This window comes from Ambystoma mexicanum, chromosome 9, assembly GCF_040938575.1.
Source record: "Ambystoma mexicanum isolate Mex_15411 chromosome 9, UKY_AmexF1_1, whole genome shotgun sequence".
NCBI classification, from domain to species: Eukaryota; Metazoa; Chordata; class Amphibia; order Caudata; family Ambystomatidae; genus Ambystoma; species Ambystoma mexicanum.
The window spans coordinates 407,555,083-407,569,770 of record NC_090931.1 but is presented as its reverse complement, the minus strand read 5'-3'; positions in this window follow the sequence as shown (position 1 = coordinate 407,569,770).

The window sequence follows — 14,688 nt, the reverse complement described above, 5'->3', positions numbered from 1 at the left end:
CCCCAACCTAGATGACACTCGAATATTTTTGTGAGGAAGGGAGAGAAGAGAAAGGCAGGTAACGAAGTCAACACGGTTCGTACTGAAGCGGGTAAAAGATGCAAGGCAAGAAAGCATTAATCACACTAGATCATACAGTTCGGCGGCCAGGCCCACTCGGTGAGAGGCAAGGCACGATGTCCTGGAAAGTCTCTACGGATGATGCACTCAAGTCTTTGTTAGCAAATTGTTTAGCGACAGGTTGAACCAGTTCAGAACAAAGAGTGAATAAAGCTTGGAGGCAACCCAACGGAACGGAGAGAATCAGATACCTCACACGAACCGATCGAAAAGGGAAGCCAGGCGGTTACGGTACCTTGTTGTGGAAGACAGCTCCGACGGGGGCAGTTGTTCCTGGTGGTGGATGCACGACGGGTCTTGGCCAAGAGAAGAGATGCTCTCGTCGTCGAAGAGAAGATGTCCGGTGCACCACCAGGGAAGAAACCAGCCGCGGAGTGCTTCGTCACAAGGCACCACCTTTCGATCACGGTGCAGGAGTAGTGGCTATCTGGTTGCCGGGTGCTCTGCACGGGCAATTCGACCACTGCGTCCTGGGCGACCAAAAAGCACAAAGAAGAAGAAGACTGGTTGTCCCCACCAGCCAGGGAAAGAGCCTCTCCGCCAGGGAGATCTCTTCTGTCGTCGGGAGATTGTGAGACGATTCCGCAGGGCTTCACCGGAGGTGTTGTCGTGCAGGTCGGCTCAGCGTTACCCTCGTCGGATTCTTTAGGTCCAGTGGCGACTTCCTGAAGATCCAGTCCCAAGGCCCTGCTTTTATGCAGACGTCCCCCATTCATTCAGCCTAGCTTGTCAATCAACACATGCTAAGTGGTGAGCGGGAAGGCTCACCACCTGGGCCAATCACTTCAGAGTGCGACCTGAGTTGGCAAGGCAACTCGGTCCAGGGTGTCTAAACCCCCTCCCACACCCCTGAGGTAACCCAGACAGAATGGCACCACTTTGGAGGGTCTCTGTCCAGAGGCCCGCCAAAAGTGGAACAAAGGGCTCAACCTTTGGTTTAGGAGTCACAGAGAAACACACAGACGCCATTTTACAACCCGAGTTCTGGCAGAAAATACCACTCGATAAACCTATTTAAGATAAGTAGATCGGTGGTACGTTGGAGATTAACGAAAAACAGTATTAATCTTCAACAATGGGACGGAGCCCATAGGGTTATGCCCGGGGTCGAACATAACAAGTAGTTTCCACTGCCACCAGCCAAAACTCGGCGAGGAGGGACGGGACAGTGCCCCCTCGGTTAACAGATCCAGGAGTAATCAAATTACCCCTACTAGTACGTCCACAATAAGATGGTTGGTACTAGTTCTGTTAGCAAATTTAGGTCTAGTAAAGCCAATGGTGACTTTACATGGCCGGGGAGACGGTAGTCAGTCCCCGGGTATGGAGTCTATGGTGGGGGGACCAGCTAGGGCGCCCCCGTGTCACGACACGTAGGGTGCGGAGTGACACACATAGAAAAACTTATGAGACCCTATGGAGTAAAAGACCCCATAGCCCATCGAACACATCGCCCATTCAAAGGAATTCCACACATACATGTCCAAGAGTGAGAGGAAAAGGGTCACACTCTTGGCAGGATGGAAAAAACAAACTCCAGAAATCCAGCAAAGCTGCTGGGGGACTCACTAGGTTAGGAAATTCAGCCTAAACAGAGAATTCTCCCTAACAATGGTCTGAAAGGTAAAATTAGGGACCTTCTGACTGCCTTTATGGATCCATATTTCAAAGTAAAAATGGTTGTTTTTCATCCTCATGTCTCAGGAGAATTTGACTTGCAGCAAACAACACAAGGGGCAGACTCTCTCCATATGTGCAAAAAGAACACAGGTAGCAGGGAAAAACCAATCAGCCCAAATTTGGGCAAGTACACTGGGAATGTGAAGTTCAAGATTGACATGATCGGTGGCTTACCAGGTATACTTGTTGAAAGCTTTACGAGCATAGCCTATGGAGTGGTGAATCTATGGGAAACACAACTGAGCTACTTGACCATCTTGAATACAGACAGGTCATCAAGAGGAAAAGACAGCAGACCATCAGCTACTGAAAAGCTTGATGTCTATCTACTTCATGCGTGAGAACGTATGATGACCCATTACAGTACTGGTACAGAAAGCGGTCCATCTTTCCAGTGGCACTTTGGCTGCTGAATTGCTAAACTGCTCCCTCCAGTGTGCAGTCATAGACAGTTTTGGTCTGACAGAGGCTGTTGCCTCTCACTGTAGTAAAAACCAGTGCTCAGCCACATTTTGAACATGGACATTTATCAAAATGAGCAGTTATTTTAATGAATAAGACTATGGAACAGCACCTACTGAAAGCCAACACACCACCTCGAATAATGACTTTGACTTGTTACTCATTGACACAGGATACCTGGAATCAGAAGAACACCAAGACCACGGACGATATGTTTTTTTTCTTTATTTGGAGACCATGTTCTCCTCTAACCGTCTTTGCCGTCACCCCCCAGCATTGCAGGAGCACAAATGGCAAAATTAAGAAGCGTGTTATCACACCACAGAACCCAAATATGTGACACCAAACAAATGACAAGATCTAAAAAAAAACAAAAAAACTAAGCTTTATTTTTTTAATTGAGGAAAACTAACAACATACTAAACAATTACTAAAACAGGTTCTTAAATATGTGCCATAAAGCACTCCAGAAACAAAGAAATGTGACAAAAGATCAATGCCAAACAGCTACAGTTCCTGAACACTGTTCAAATCCTGCTCAAAAGATAAAACAAACTTCCAAACACCTTTCGAGTATGAGCCTGAGCTATACCCCTTCCCTTGCAGCCTGGCAAAAACCACAAAGGAAAATAAAGTGAGCAGGGTCTCGTATAGAGATTCAACACTCACTTGAGGAGATAATAGCAATCTGACTGTATGGCTGAACTCAAACAAACTCGACAAATAAACTATGGTGGGCACTATTTGTCTGGACAAACTCAAATAAACTTATGATTCGACCAGAGATTCAAGGTGCCTGATTAGTTGAAGAATAATCGGGTGCCGGGAGTTCAAGCCGGGATTCGTCTGTACGAACAACTTGTCCAATTCCTGTTGTTGGACAATTAGTCAGTTAAAACGTTGATATGCCTGTTGGAAAATATTGTACAAGTTTCATAAAGGCCTATACATCACGGCCATTCCACCAGCCTCATTAGCGATGAACAAGCCCAAGCTGAGCCCTGGATCAGTTGTTGCATTTTCTGGGACTAAGTGCAAGGCAGCATGGCTGCCATCGTGAACCGAAGGCTTCAGATTTAGAAAGGGTGCAGGAGAGTAGTAGGGTGTAACCTCAAAGTCAGCCAAACAACCAAGGAAGGGCAATACCGAACTGTGTGTACAATAATTCAGGACAAAGATGTGGGCAAACCACAACGCTGAGGGAGAAGAATATCAATACCAAAGGGGCAGCAGTGTCACATGGCCAACCCCCCCAGCCATCACGGCCACAGGATGCAGCAAGGTCTTATGTTTCTCCAGGCGCTCAACCCCGGGAACAAGAGGAAGAGAATACTGTTGAGGCACTTCAGTGGAGGGATGCAAGAAGAAAGCACAGTTTGGAGAGAAGACTCAGAAACTCACAGGGGCAGCATTGTCCTTCCCCCCATGACCCATCCACCATCCCTGCAGGGATGGTCAGGGCCAATCCAAGCCTGCAGCAGATGTTGCATTGTTTTGGGCCTGTGTCCTGGGCCACTCCGAGTCTTCTTTGCTGTCCTCACTCCCAACCCTGTTGACTGACTTGCGCCCACTTCTGATTACTGTGCCCCTTTCTGAGCCTCAACTTGGTCAAAGCAGACGCCGCCCTTTGGGGCCTCGGTGCCATCCCCTTTCGTGAACCCGTGTGCTTCCATCCTCTTTGAGCACATGCTTTTCCTTTCGAATCCAACATGACACTTTGATGTACATTTCCATTTTTATGTATCTTTCTCTGGCATGAAAGGCCGAACACATGCAATGTGTTTGACAAACGTAAACTCTTGGATGGTTGCTGTATTAACCTCAATATAAAATATTGAGGTGGAGTCAAACATACCTTCAAGAATACAGACTTGGATAGCTTGGGTGTGTTCCTGACTTAATCTAGTACTGAAAGTAATCATGAAATGGCCGTAGCCGTGGTCCCCAAAGGGGAGGCTTTAAGGGCCCGATTCATGTAACTTTTAGCGTGGTGCAAAGTGACTTTGGGCCTCATTAGGACCCTGGCGGAGTGGGTTTCCGCCAGCGCTAATCGCGGCGGACCCGTCCGCCGTACTACGAGTTCCCTTAGCGCCATGGAGGTTTTCTCCGCCTGGTTTTACCAGGCGGAGAAAACCATGGCGCTACGGGACCTCGTTGTTAATTACGCCACCGTATTTTACGGTGGCGTAATTAACTCCTTCCCCACTCCCATTATACCCTATGGGGCAAGAATGGGAATGGGGAAGGGCAGAATGGGGATTGGGGATTTACCGCTCCGCCAAGGTCGGAATGGGGCGGTAAATCCGCCAACCCCCATGGCGCTATCGACGGCTTTCCGCCGTGCTTCGCGGTGCATTTAGCACCGCGAAATCCGCCAGGGTCCTAATGAGGCCCTTTGTGCTGCCAACTAACACCCTGATTCACAGAGCAATGCTAAGTGTATGGGCCTCATTAGGACCCAGGCGGTAAGGGGTTTACGGCGGCGTAAACAGCGCCGACCCTTACCGCCTGATTCCGAGGTCCCTTAGCGCCATGGAGGATTTAACACCTGCTTTTAGCAGGTGTTAAAATCTATGGCGCTAAGGGACCTTGTTGTTAATTACTCCACCGTAATTTACGGTGGCGTAATTAACGCCTTCCCCACTCCCATTATGCCCTATGGGGCAAAAATGGGAATGGGGAAGGGTAAATGGGTTAATAGGGACTTACCGCCCCGCCAACCTCGGAATGGGGCGGTAAATTCGCCAACCACCATGGGGTAAACGTAGTTTACGCCATGGTGGTAAAGGTACGACCCAGGCGGTAACTTACCGTCTGGGTCGTAATGAGGCCGTATGTGTGTGTATGTATACCGCTCTGTGCTTCTGGGTGCTTGTTGGCATTGCTGAGTTACTTTGCACCGCGCTAGAAATTCAATGAATCAGGCCCTTAGTCTTCAATCCATTTAGAAACAAGCATTGGCAATACCAACTGTTTTTTTGTTTTTTTGTAGGCATGGGAAAGGCAACTGCAAGGCACAGCCTTAGTAGTATCAACCCGCTATTAATGGTAGTAGGTGTACAATGATGCGACGACTTAAGCATCTGATAGCAATACCTGGCAAATGCCTAATACTTAAAAACACGCCAAAGCGGTTGTCTTTGATAATGCTTGTTTTCCTAGAACTTCAGTGACTGCCACGCATGTTGTTTATAAATTCAGTGGCTGAAGGCAGACCTAGTTACATGATTTTTATTACACCAATAGCTGGGTTTGCAGATTCTTTAAAAAAACAATGGCAGGCGCTCCAAGTGCAAACTTTGATGGTGAGGCTTGATTAAAGCGAGTTCAAAAAGTTCCCATGAGGATGTGTTTTGGTTGGGGAGTAGCAGGAACTGGGTAGGAATGGCCATAAGGATTAGCCTGGCCATGGGCAGTCAATCGGTGGGCAAATATACCAAACAACACTACAAGCTGCGTGCCCCTCCTCATATGAGATTTCTCTTCATCTGTACTTTAATGCGATCGTTTCGGCTCAAAGTGGCACCTAGTAGCCCAAACTAAGGAGAAGCACGTGTTGAAAATACAAGAGAAAATCCGGCATCCTTCTTTCATCTGTGTGATGCCAGGACCATTCTCTGCTGTGACATGAATCTGAGTTTCATCGCCAGCCATTTGTAATTTGGTGTTGTAAATGCTTCTTATTTTGGCCAGGTGGTACAGAGATGCATCGATATCAGGATCAAGCACTTATTCTTGATTTTGCCAATTATGGTTCTCATGGTGCGCCTGCAATGCTGGGGGGAGAAGGCGAATAAGGATAGAGGAGAACCGAGTCCCCAAATAATGAACGGAAACATATCGTCCGTGGTCTTGGTGCTCTTCTGATTCCAGGTATCCTGTGTGACATGGGTAACAAATCACAGTCATTATTCGAGGTGGTGTGTTGGCTTTAGGTAGGTGTTGTTCCATAGTCTTAGGCATTAAAATAACTGCTCATTCTGATAAATTTCCATGTTAAAAAATGTAGCTGAGCACTGGTTTTTACTACAGTGAGAGGCAACAGCCCCGGTCAGACCAAAACTATCTAGGACTGCACACTGGTGGGAGCAGTTTAGCAATTCAGCAGCAACTCGTTGAAGTGCCACTGGAAAGATGGACCGCTTGCTGTACCAGTACTGTAATGGGTCATCATACGTTCTCACGCATGAAGTAGATAGACATCAAGCTTTTCTGTAGGTGATGGTCTACTGTCTTTTCCTCTTGATGACCTGTCTGTATTCAAGATGCTCAAGTAACTGAGTTGTGTTTCCCATAGATTCACCACTCCCTAGGCTATGCTCATAAAGCTTTCAACCAGTATACCTGATAAGCCACCTACTGATCATATCGATCTTGAGCTTTACATTCCAGTGTATTTCGCAAAATCTGGGGTGATTGGTATTTCCCTGGTACCTGTGCTCTTTATCCAAATGAAGAACCAAGAGCTGGCACAACACCTTGTGCACAGATGGAGAACGTCTGCCCCTTGTGGTGCTTGCTGGAAGTCCACTTCTCCAGAGACATGAGGATGAAAAGCAACCACTTTTACTTTGAAATATGGTTCTATAAAGATCACGATACACGGTCGTCTTCTGATCTGGTGGGATCTTTCACAGTTGAAGGAATTAATCAATGTTGGAAAGAAGTCTAATATTTCTGTATAGTTATGGATCTGAGGGAACAGGACAACGCAGACGTGAAGGCAGATGCATTTCGCTATCCCTGCACGCGCTCAGTTGCTTCCCATCCCCACAGGACATACACTGCTTGAAAGCTGACATTATGTACATGATACCTGTCAAGAATATATGAGAGTCTGCAGTAAGAGAGGCAATGTATGGGAACCCTGAGTGAGAAGATGACAAGCAGCATACTCGTGTCCCGCAAAGGTTAAAGGTGTTGGTACCCATTCACAGCAGAGGCCGGTTTGTCTTTATTCATTACATTGAGAAGACATGTGGTTTGAAAGTGCATTGCTTTCTTGGTATTTGAAAGCCACCTGCAGTTGGAATTGTGTTTCTTATTGCAATGCAGCTAATATGTTGCATGCATCATTACGTGCAGCAGCAGGGACAGGTATCGCCAACCTCTGACACTGGATGGCGCTTGGGCTTTGGCTGAAGCAAATGCCGGTGCTTGGAAGTGGCGTGGATGCTTGGCTGATGAATATTCGTGGCATTCTACAAGTAGGTGCTGGAAGCTTGAGGTAGGCACCCGAATCTGGGATCTGCACTGCCTGGGTCTTCAACAACCTGCCCCACGTACAGACTTCCCCAGTGCTCAGAATTCATTTTAAACATCTGCTGATTGACCCGATTGAAGTAGGAAGTGATTGTGAACCATGCCTTGCATAGACCCTAGGTTTCCACTGTGCCATTTACCACCCACTAAGGTGTTAATACTTTCATCCGTTTTCATTAAGCACTTTTTACCACTCCGCTCCAGGTGTTTTGTTTTCCATTATTTTGGTTTAATGGAAGTACTAATTTGGCATTAAATGTACACTGTGCACCACTTCACAGAAATTATAATATTTGAGCAATCAACAATTCTGTGGCTAATAGCTGCAATGCAATTGTTTATCGAGTATTTTCCTGCAGTGAGGTCTTATTTGTCATTACTTGTCGATATATAGCACAATGTCCCAGCAGCTGAGTGCTCCATCATAATAACCTTGGAACCGCTGAGGTATTTATCCCTCCTGGAGCCTGTCCTTGACAAGCTAAACTCACCACTTAAGAATTATTCCCATTGTTTCCTGCCAACTCTCTGACAGGTTCTGTTCTCGGTGATGGTGGGCTAGTTTAAGTTTACAAATCATACGTTTATTTCAAAAGCTTATTTCGCTGCTTTCTGAAGCTTTGAAGCACCCAGAAAGGAACTCTGGGTCAGCAACACTGGATTGAAAGACAGGCATCCCATTGGTCTACCCAGTGGACAGTTCGAGAGAACTGGTTACATTCTGCAAAGATCACATTAATCTGGTCAGCAACATTTTTCCTAACATCACATTCTTCCATAGACCTTTCATCCTCAGAGCCATCATTCTCACAAGGTTTGACTAAGAGACCTCCCTCCACATCATCATTCCTCCATCCTCCATTAGACCATGCAACACAAAGCAGGCGGACTCATCTATGACTTGAAATCCCACAACCATATGCTTACTGTACAAACACAATTTTACTGTTTCCCGGTCTCCCCCTGCATAAAATGGAAGACTCTTTGCCTCACCCACAAGATGATCCATGACCGAGGCACATGGCAAGATCTACCAACCATCCAGACCACTTTGATCATCTCGCTCCTCATTGCACTCCATAATAAAACTCTTCAAGCATCACTTGGTTGGTGACAGGAAATCAGCCCAAGCCCCATCTCTGAGACTCTTTACCACTACAGCTTTCTTAGACAGAAACCTTCTGCCCCTTATGTCTCTCTCAGGAGGCCCATTTGTATCCTTTGTCAAAGTGATCACTTCTATAGTCGAACACCAATTTGATTTTCCTTCCGTTTCCTTAACCAGCTACTTAGGTTGCCTTTGGTCACCTACTATTTTCAACGTCCTACTGCGGTTTGCTGAAACCGGGTGATCACTGGCAGCAAAGATCCATTGACAATAGAACTAGGACAATCGTTTAGTGTTTTGTACTTTAGGATAAGTTTGTTTCAAAAGTCTAGTACCTCACCAAAAGGGAGTGATGCAAAACACATTAAGGCTCATTATAGTTTCCTTGGTCTGGAAAAAATGCAGATACATCCAGAATCAGAATTTTAGCGATCCAGGGAACACAAGTTTGCCATGGGGGCCGTGGATCTACCTCCAGGCCAGACCTGTCAGTAGATCAGGCCCCCTTTGGCAAACAAATTGCTCAATTACTGGCACTGTTATTACCAGTGCCGGTAATTGTGGCAATCCCCCCATGTAGTCCTATGGTATTCCATGCAATGGGGATTTACCAGGATTCCTGCCACCCGTAATATCCTGGTAACACCGTTATATCTAGCGGTGGGAATGCTAATTCCATTTTGGTGGCATCCCACCGGCATTACTGGCAGGATACAATGGAATTCGGATTGAGGGCAATTGAGACTATGCAGGAGAAGAACTTAGATAAATAGTAGTGAACTAATGAATGAATGCCTGAAAGAAATCCTTTATTTCGGAGTGCAAAGCATCCCAGACAAATACATACATAAACACAACTAGGGGTTAAAAAAAAGAAAATAACCATAGTTTCATACGAACTATAACATTGTATAACATATGAGACCATACTGAAGGTGCATAGACATTTTAAAACCTGTCAATAGCAGCAATTGAATGACTGTTCAGCGTACCTGAAACAAAGTACTTACCCAGGAATAGGCACAAAATATTGGCCGTCTACGGTTGCCACGCCTTGCTTTAAACCAGCATTCATTTTGACACAGCTGCTAAAATGTACATATCACCATCTTGCAGACAAAGTGGCTACTTAGGGAAAATATATTGTCCATAGCTTTCCTTACACTCCTCTATTGTAATTGTTTCCACTGGACAACTAAGGTCTTTCTTCGAATGTGTGTGTATAAACTGCAGAAGTAGATGAAATGCTGGAGGGATTCCTGATCCATTCCACAAGGTAAAGAAAGTATAGTGACCTGCATACCTCTATTACTGTTAACTAAGACAGTCAGTAGATAATTTAATGGACTTACCACAGGACTTAATTCTGTTCACACAGAGCCTATATACATCCATCCTGCATGACGAAGGACTTGATGCCCTAGAATGGGTTTGACTCTAAGAAGAATACTTCCTAGCAGACAAGGTTCCCGCATTAGAACTTACCAAAATCATTCTGTATGACAATTATTTCCGATTTGGCATGGATTCTTTGTTTACAAGTCTGGGCACCTCAATGGGCTCTGCAATGGCCCCACTCTACGCAAACTTGTTCATGCCCGTGTTTGAATACAAGCACGTACTGGAACATACAATTTGGTCAAAGAAACTAATGACGTGGAAAACATTTATTGACATCATTTTAGGAATTTGGATAGGCACACGGCCAGAACTGGAAGAATTATTTAACCATTTTAACGCTTGCCACACAAGAATCAAATTCACATTGTAGATGGGCAACTCTGAGATTCACTTCCTTGATGTGTTAATCACCTACAAGAACAATAAGCTGGAGACTACACTCTATCGTAAACCTTCAGATGTAAATAACAAACCACACTAAGGAGGTTTTCATCCCCAACACCTTAAAGATCATTTACCATTTATTAAATATCTTAGAATCAAAAGAATTATCTTCAATGATAACAGTCAGCCACAGAGGATATCTCAAACAGATTTAAGACAAGGGGTTACCCAGATGAAGTACTGAAAAAAGCTGATATGCGATCCTAATCTTTAATTAGAGACATCCTCTTCGCACGCAAAATCTCTGCTAATGTTTCAAAACTGATACACATTTTGAAATTCTCCAGACACATTGATCAACTAAACTGTCTAATGAAAATTGGAAAATATCCAAGCTTGACACACGATTGAACAAACTTTTCCTGAATCCGCCTATGGAGGCCTGCACTAGTGGCAGACATTTCAAAGATAGCCTAGTGAGAGCTGAAAGGTCCACCAAATACAGACAGCCTTTCCTGTCCAAAACTCAATAAGCGAATTTACCTTGCCTACAGTGTGGCCATTGCAGCAACATTCAGAAAGGGGACCACATTAAGCACCCCATTACAGGCATAAAGATCACTCCGAGAGAGTATGCAACCTGTGACTCCACTAATGGGATTTATGGCCTCATCTGCCCATGTGGAAAATGTTGCTTAGGTCAGACTTCTCGTAAAATGAAAGAAAGACTAACTGAACGTAAGTCAATATTGAAACCAATAATCAAAAATTCCCAGTGACTGGACATTTCACAGTGATGAGACAAACTGGGGGTCATTACGAGGTTGGAGGTAATGGAAAAACGATGCCGGTAAAGGATTACCGGCATCGCATACTGCTATGGGCTATTCCCACCTAAGTCCCCGGTATTAGAGGCACTGCAATTAACGGTGCCTCTAATAGCGGAAAGGGCGCGGATACATGGCCCTTCAGGCCAGCAATAATGGCATGCCGCTAATGGGAGGACATCACAAGTCAGGCGGACATGCAAATACCGGCGTCATGAAGGCGCTAATAGAGGATACCGGTATGCCAGTAATACCGGCATTGCGAACCAACCGTACAATGCTATGTGCAGTGTTCCCAACTGCCACAGGTGCACACAATCAGCACAGGTGGAGGCAATGGAGTCTGAGCCAGCACAAAAGGAGCACACCCACACACCACACCCCTTCCCACACCAAAATGATTCCACTAGTAGTAGCAATACTGGGGCTAGAGGACATGCTTGCATTGCTATACCAGCAACAACAACAACAACAACAGGCACCACAGAGGAGACGCAGGAGGAGAAGGAGGGTGAGACAGGCCCAGCATTCCCCACCAGTGCAGCCAATGGTACCACACACGAAGCTCCCAAACCCTCGCATCAGAGCCAGTACATTTGACTTATTCCCCTGAACAAATCCACACCCTGTACCGTCTGGACCAGGACACTATCACCACTATTGTGGACACGATACACAACAACATTGTCAGCCTCACTGAAATACGCATCGCCAGCCCCCCTCTACTCAAAGTAGTGTCAGTGCTCCACTTCCTAGCCACAGGCACTGAACAACACACAGTGGGGCAGATGCATGGCATATCACAACCCTTATTTTCTCGCATGCTGAACCAAGTACTGGATGCCCGCCTGAAGCACACAAGGGACTACATATCCCTACCACTGTTTCCCCAGGAGATTTTTGATTCAAAAGTTGGCTTCCATGCACTGGCAGGCATGCCAAATTGTATAGGTGTCCTTGACTGCACCCACGTGGAGTTGGTGGTCCCGCATGCCATGGAGGCGGTGTACCGCAACCACAAGCAATACCACTCCATCAATGTGCAGATGGTATGTGACGCCAGCAAGATCATCACACATTGTTGTGCCTGATATCCCGGATCAACTCATGACTCAATGGTCCTGCGGAACTCCACGCTACCACGCTACATGGAGTCACATGCAGGACGACGTGCCTGGCTGCTTGGTAAATTGCATGACAGGCACATGGCAGTGAAATGGGGGATAGATGCACACACCACCATGGTGTCATTGTTGATGTGACAGCACAATGTGCACATCACAAAACACTGCCCCAAAGCATCCCTAACTGAACATGACAACCAAATCCCATAGCAATGAAGTCAGCTGGACACCTATCACAACATGGCAAACTTAAAAACACCCCACATCATGTCCACCACCCATCATCGTACCTCACCCTCCGTAACATAATCCAGCTACATGCTGCGAATAATCTCCATGTAAATATGTCTTCAGCAAATCACTACACAGGACATGCATCCATGGGAGTGCACGAAACAAAATAACCAAGAGAATCCACAGCATGTCACAGGTCCACCGCCACCACAGAAGTGCAGCATGGAACCATCGTAATAATCAGCGCTGAATGCCTAATATTGCAGAGTCTACTGCCAACACTGCCAGTTAGTAAATCATACAGAACACAACACATCACTAATTTCACACAAACACAGCGGTATTCATCCACAATGCATGAGCAACATCAAGGCAGTGTACACCGTGTATCATCTTGGAGATGAAACCCACACCATAAGTCCATGGCATAGAACACATTGAGGACAATAAAATTGTGTGCATAAAACCAGGGAAATGTGCATGTGACCAACGATAATCTTAGGCATGTGTGACTAGTACAGCTGTCCATCATAATTCGACTGACATATACCTGTTATTGCCTCTCATGCAGGTGATAGTGGCTATCCCTTGAAGCCGTGGCTCCTCACCCCTGTCTGAAACCCACAGAACAGGCACGAGGAGGACTACAATCGTTCCCTTACCCGTACCTGTGTGGTCATCGAGCAGACCTTTGGCCTGTTGAAGGCACGGTTTTGCTGTCGGGTGGGGCATTCCACTACAGCCATGAGAAGGTGGCCAAGATCATCATGGCATGTGTCATGCTGCGCAACATGTGTAACCGATGGAATGTGCCCTGCCCCCTGACATTGAACTGCAACCATCTGGTAATGATGAAGGAGATGACGAAGATGTGGGTGCACATCATTGCGGTGCCAATGCACAGGAGGGACGTGCTGTGCATCAGTCAGTGATTGTACTATATTTCTGACACACATGGGTGCAGAGGCTGACATGAAAGTCAGACAGAGGACACTGGATGTCAGAGTACATGTACAATATGCACTGTATATCAATAAATGACACATATGCAATAAGGAATGTCCACCCAAGAATATTTGTTTTCACACAACGGGTGTATTTAACTGTCCAAAAAATATTAAAGTGCTGAGACCCTCCACCCCACACACCCTCACTCCCCTCCCGCTCTCCCCACAACTTCCCACACACTCTCACCCCCCTCCCCCACAACTCTCCCACACACCATCCCCCCTCCCCCTCTCCCCACAACTCCCCCACACAACTCCCCCACACACCCTCACCCCCCTTCCCTCCCCCCACAACTCCCCCACACATGGTGTCCATCAATTGTCGATTGCCTTCATCAGGCTGCCCTGTCTACATCCTGCCACTGCCTGCACCAGGTGGTGGCATGTCCGAGTGACGCGGGGTGCGCGCCAACCTGCGTAGGGGGCTGGTTTGCGTGAAGCTTGAGGACGATGGGGTGGCTGTCTGCTCCATTCTGGGGGCTTGACGCTCAGCCTCCATTGAACCAGCAGTGCGGGTGAGGACCTGCCTCAGGGCAGACACCTCCTCACACAATCTATTTGTGCTTTCCACGATGATCTCCCTCTGGGAGGCGTGTTGTTGTGCCCCTCCTGCTTTGCTTGGGCACTGTCTGTGACAAAATGTCTCACCAGGGCCGTGAGTTCCTCCTGCCTCTGTGCAGCATGTCCTGCCTGCTGCACCCTCGCCGGTACACCAGTGGAGGTTTAGGGTGCATGTGTTACATGGGCAACTACATTTGGGACCTCTATGGGACTCATGCTCCCTTGTATGGACTCACCCCCAGGCTGCTTCGGTGTGGTTGGGGCCGGATTTAGTGAAGCAGGTAGGTCGGAGGAGTTGTCCTCGACAGGCACACACACCTGTCCCTGCATGTCGTAATCTGTGAGGGGTTCTGTAGCTGCCGCATCCCCAACAGAGCTGTCCTCTGTAGATTGTGGCCCTTCAAATCATCTCCTCTGCAGGTGCCACAGGTGTTGTGGGTACTGTGGTGATGGGCTTTGGTGGCACCAGTGCTGTGGCATCCAGGGCTGGTTTGGTCTTTGGTGCCTGTCATGGCTTG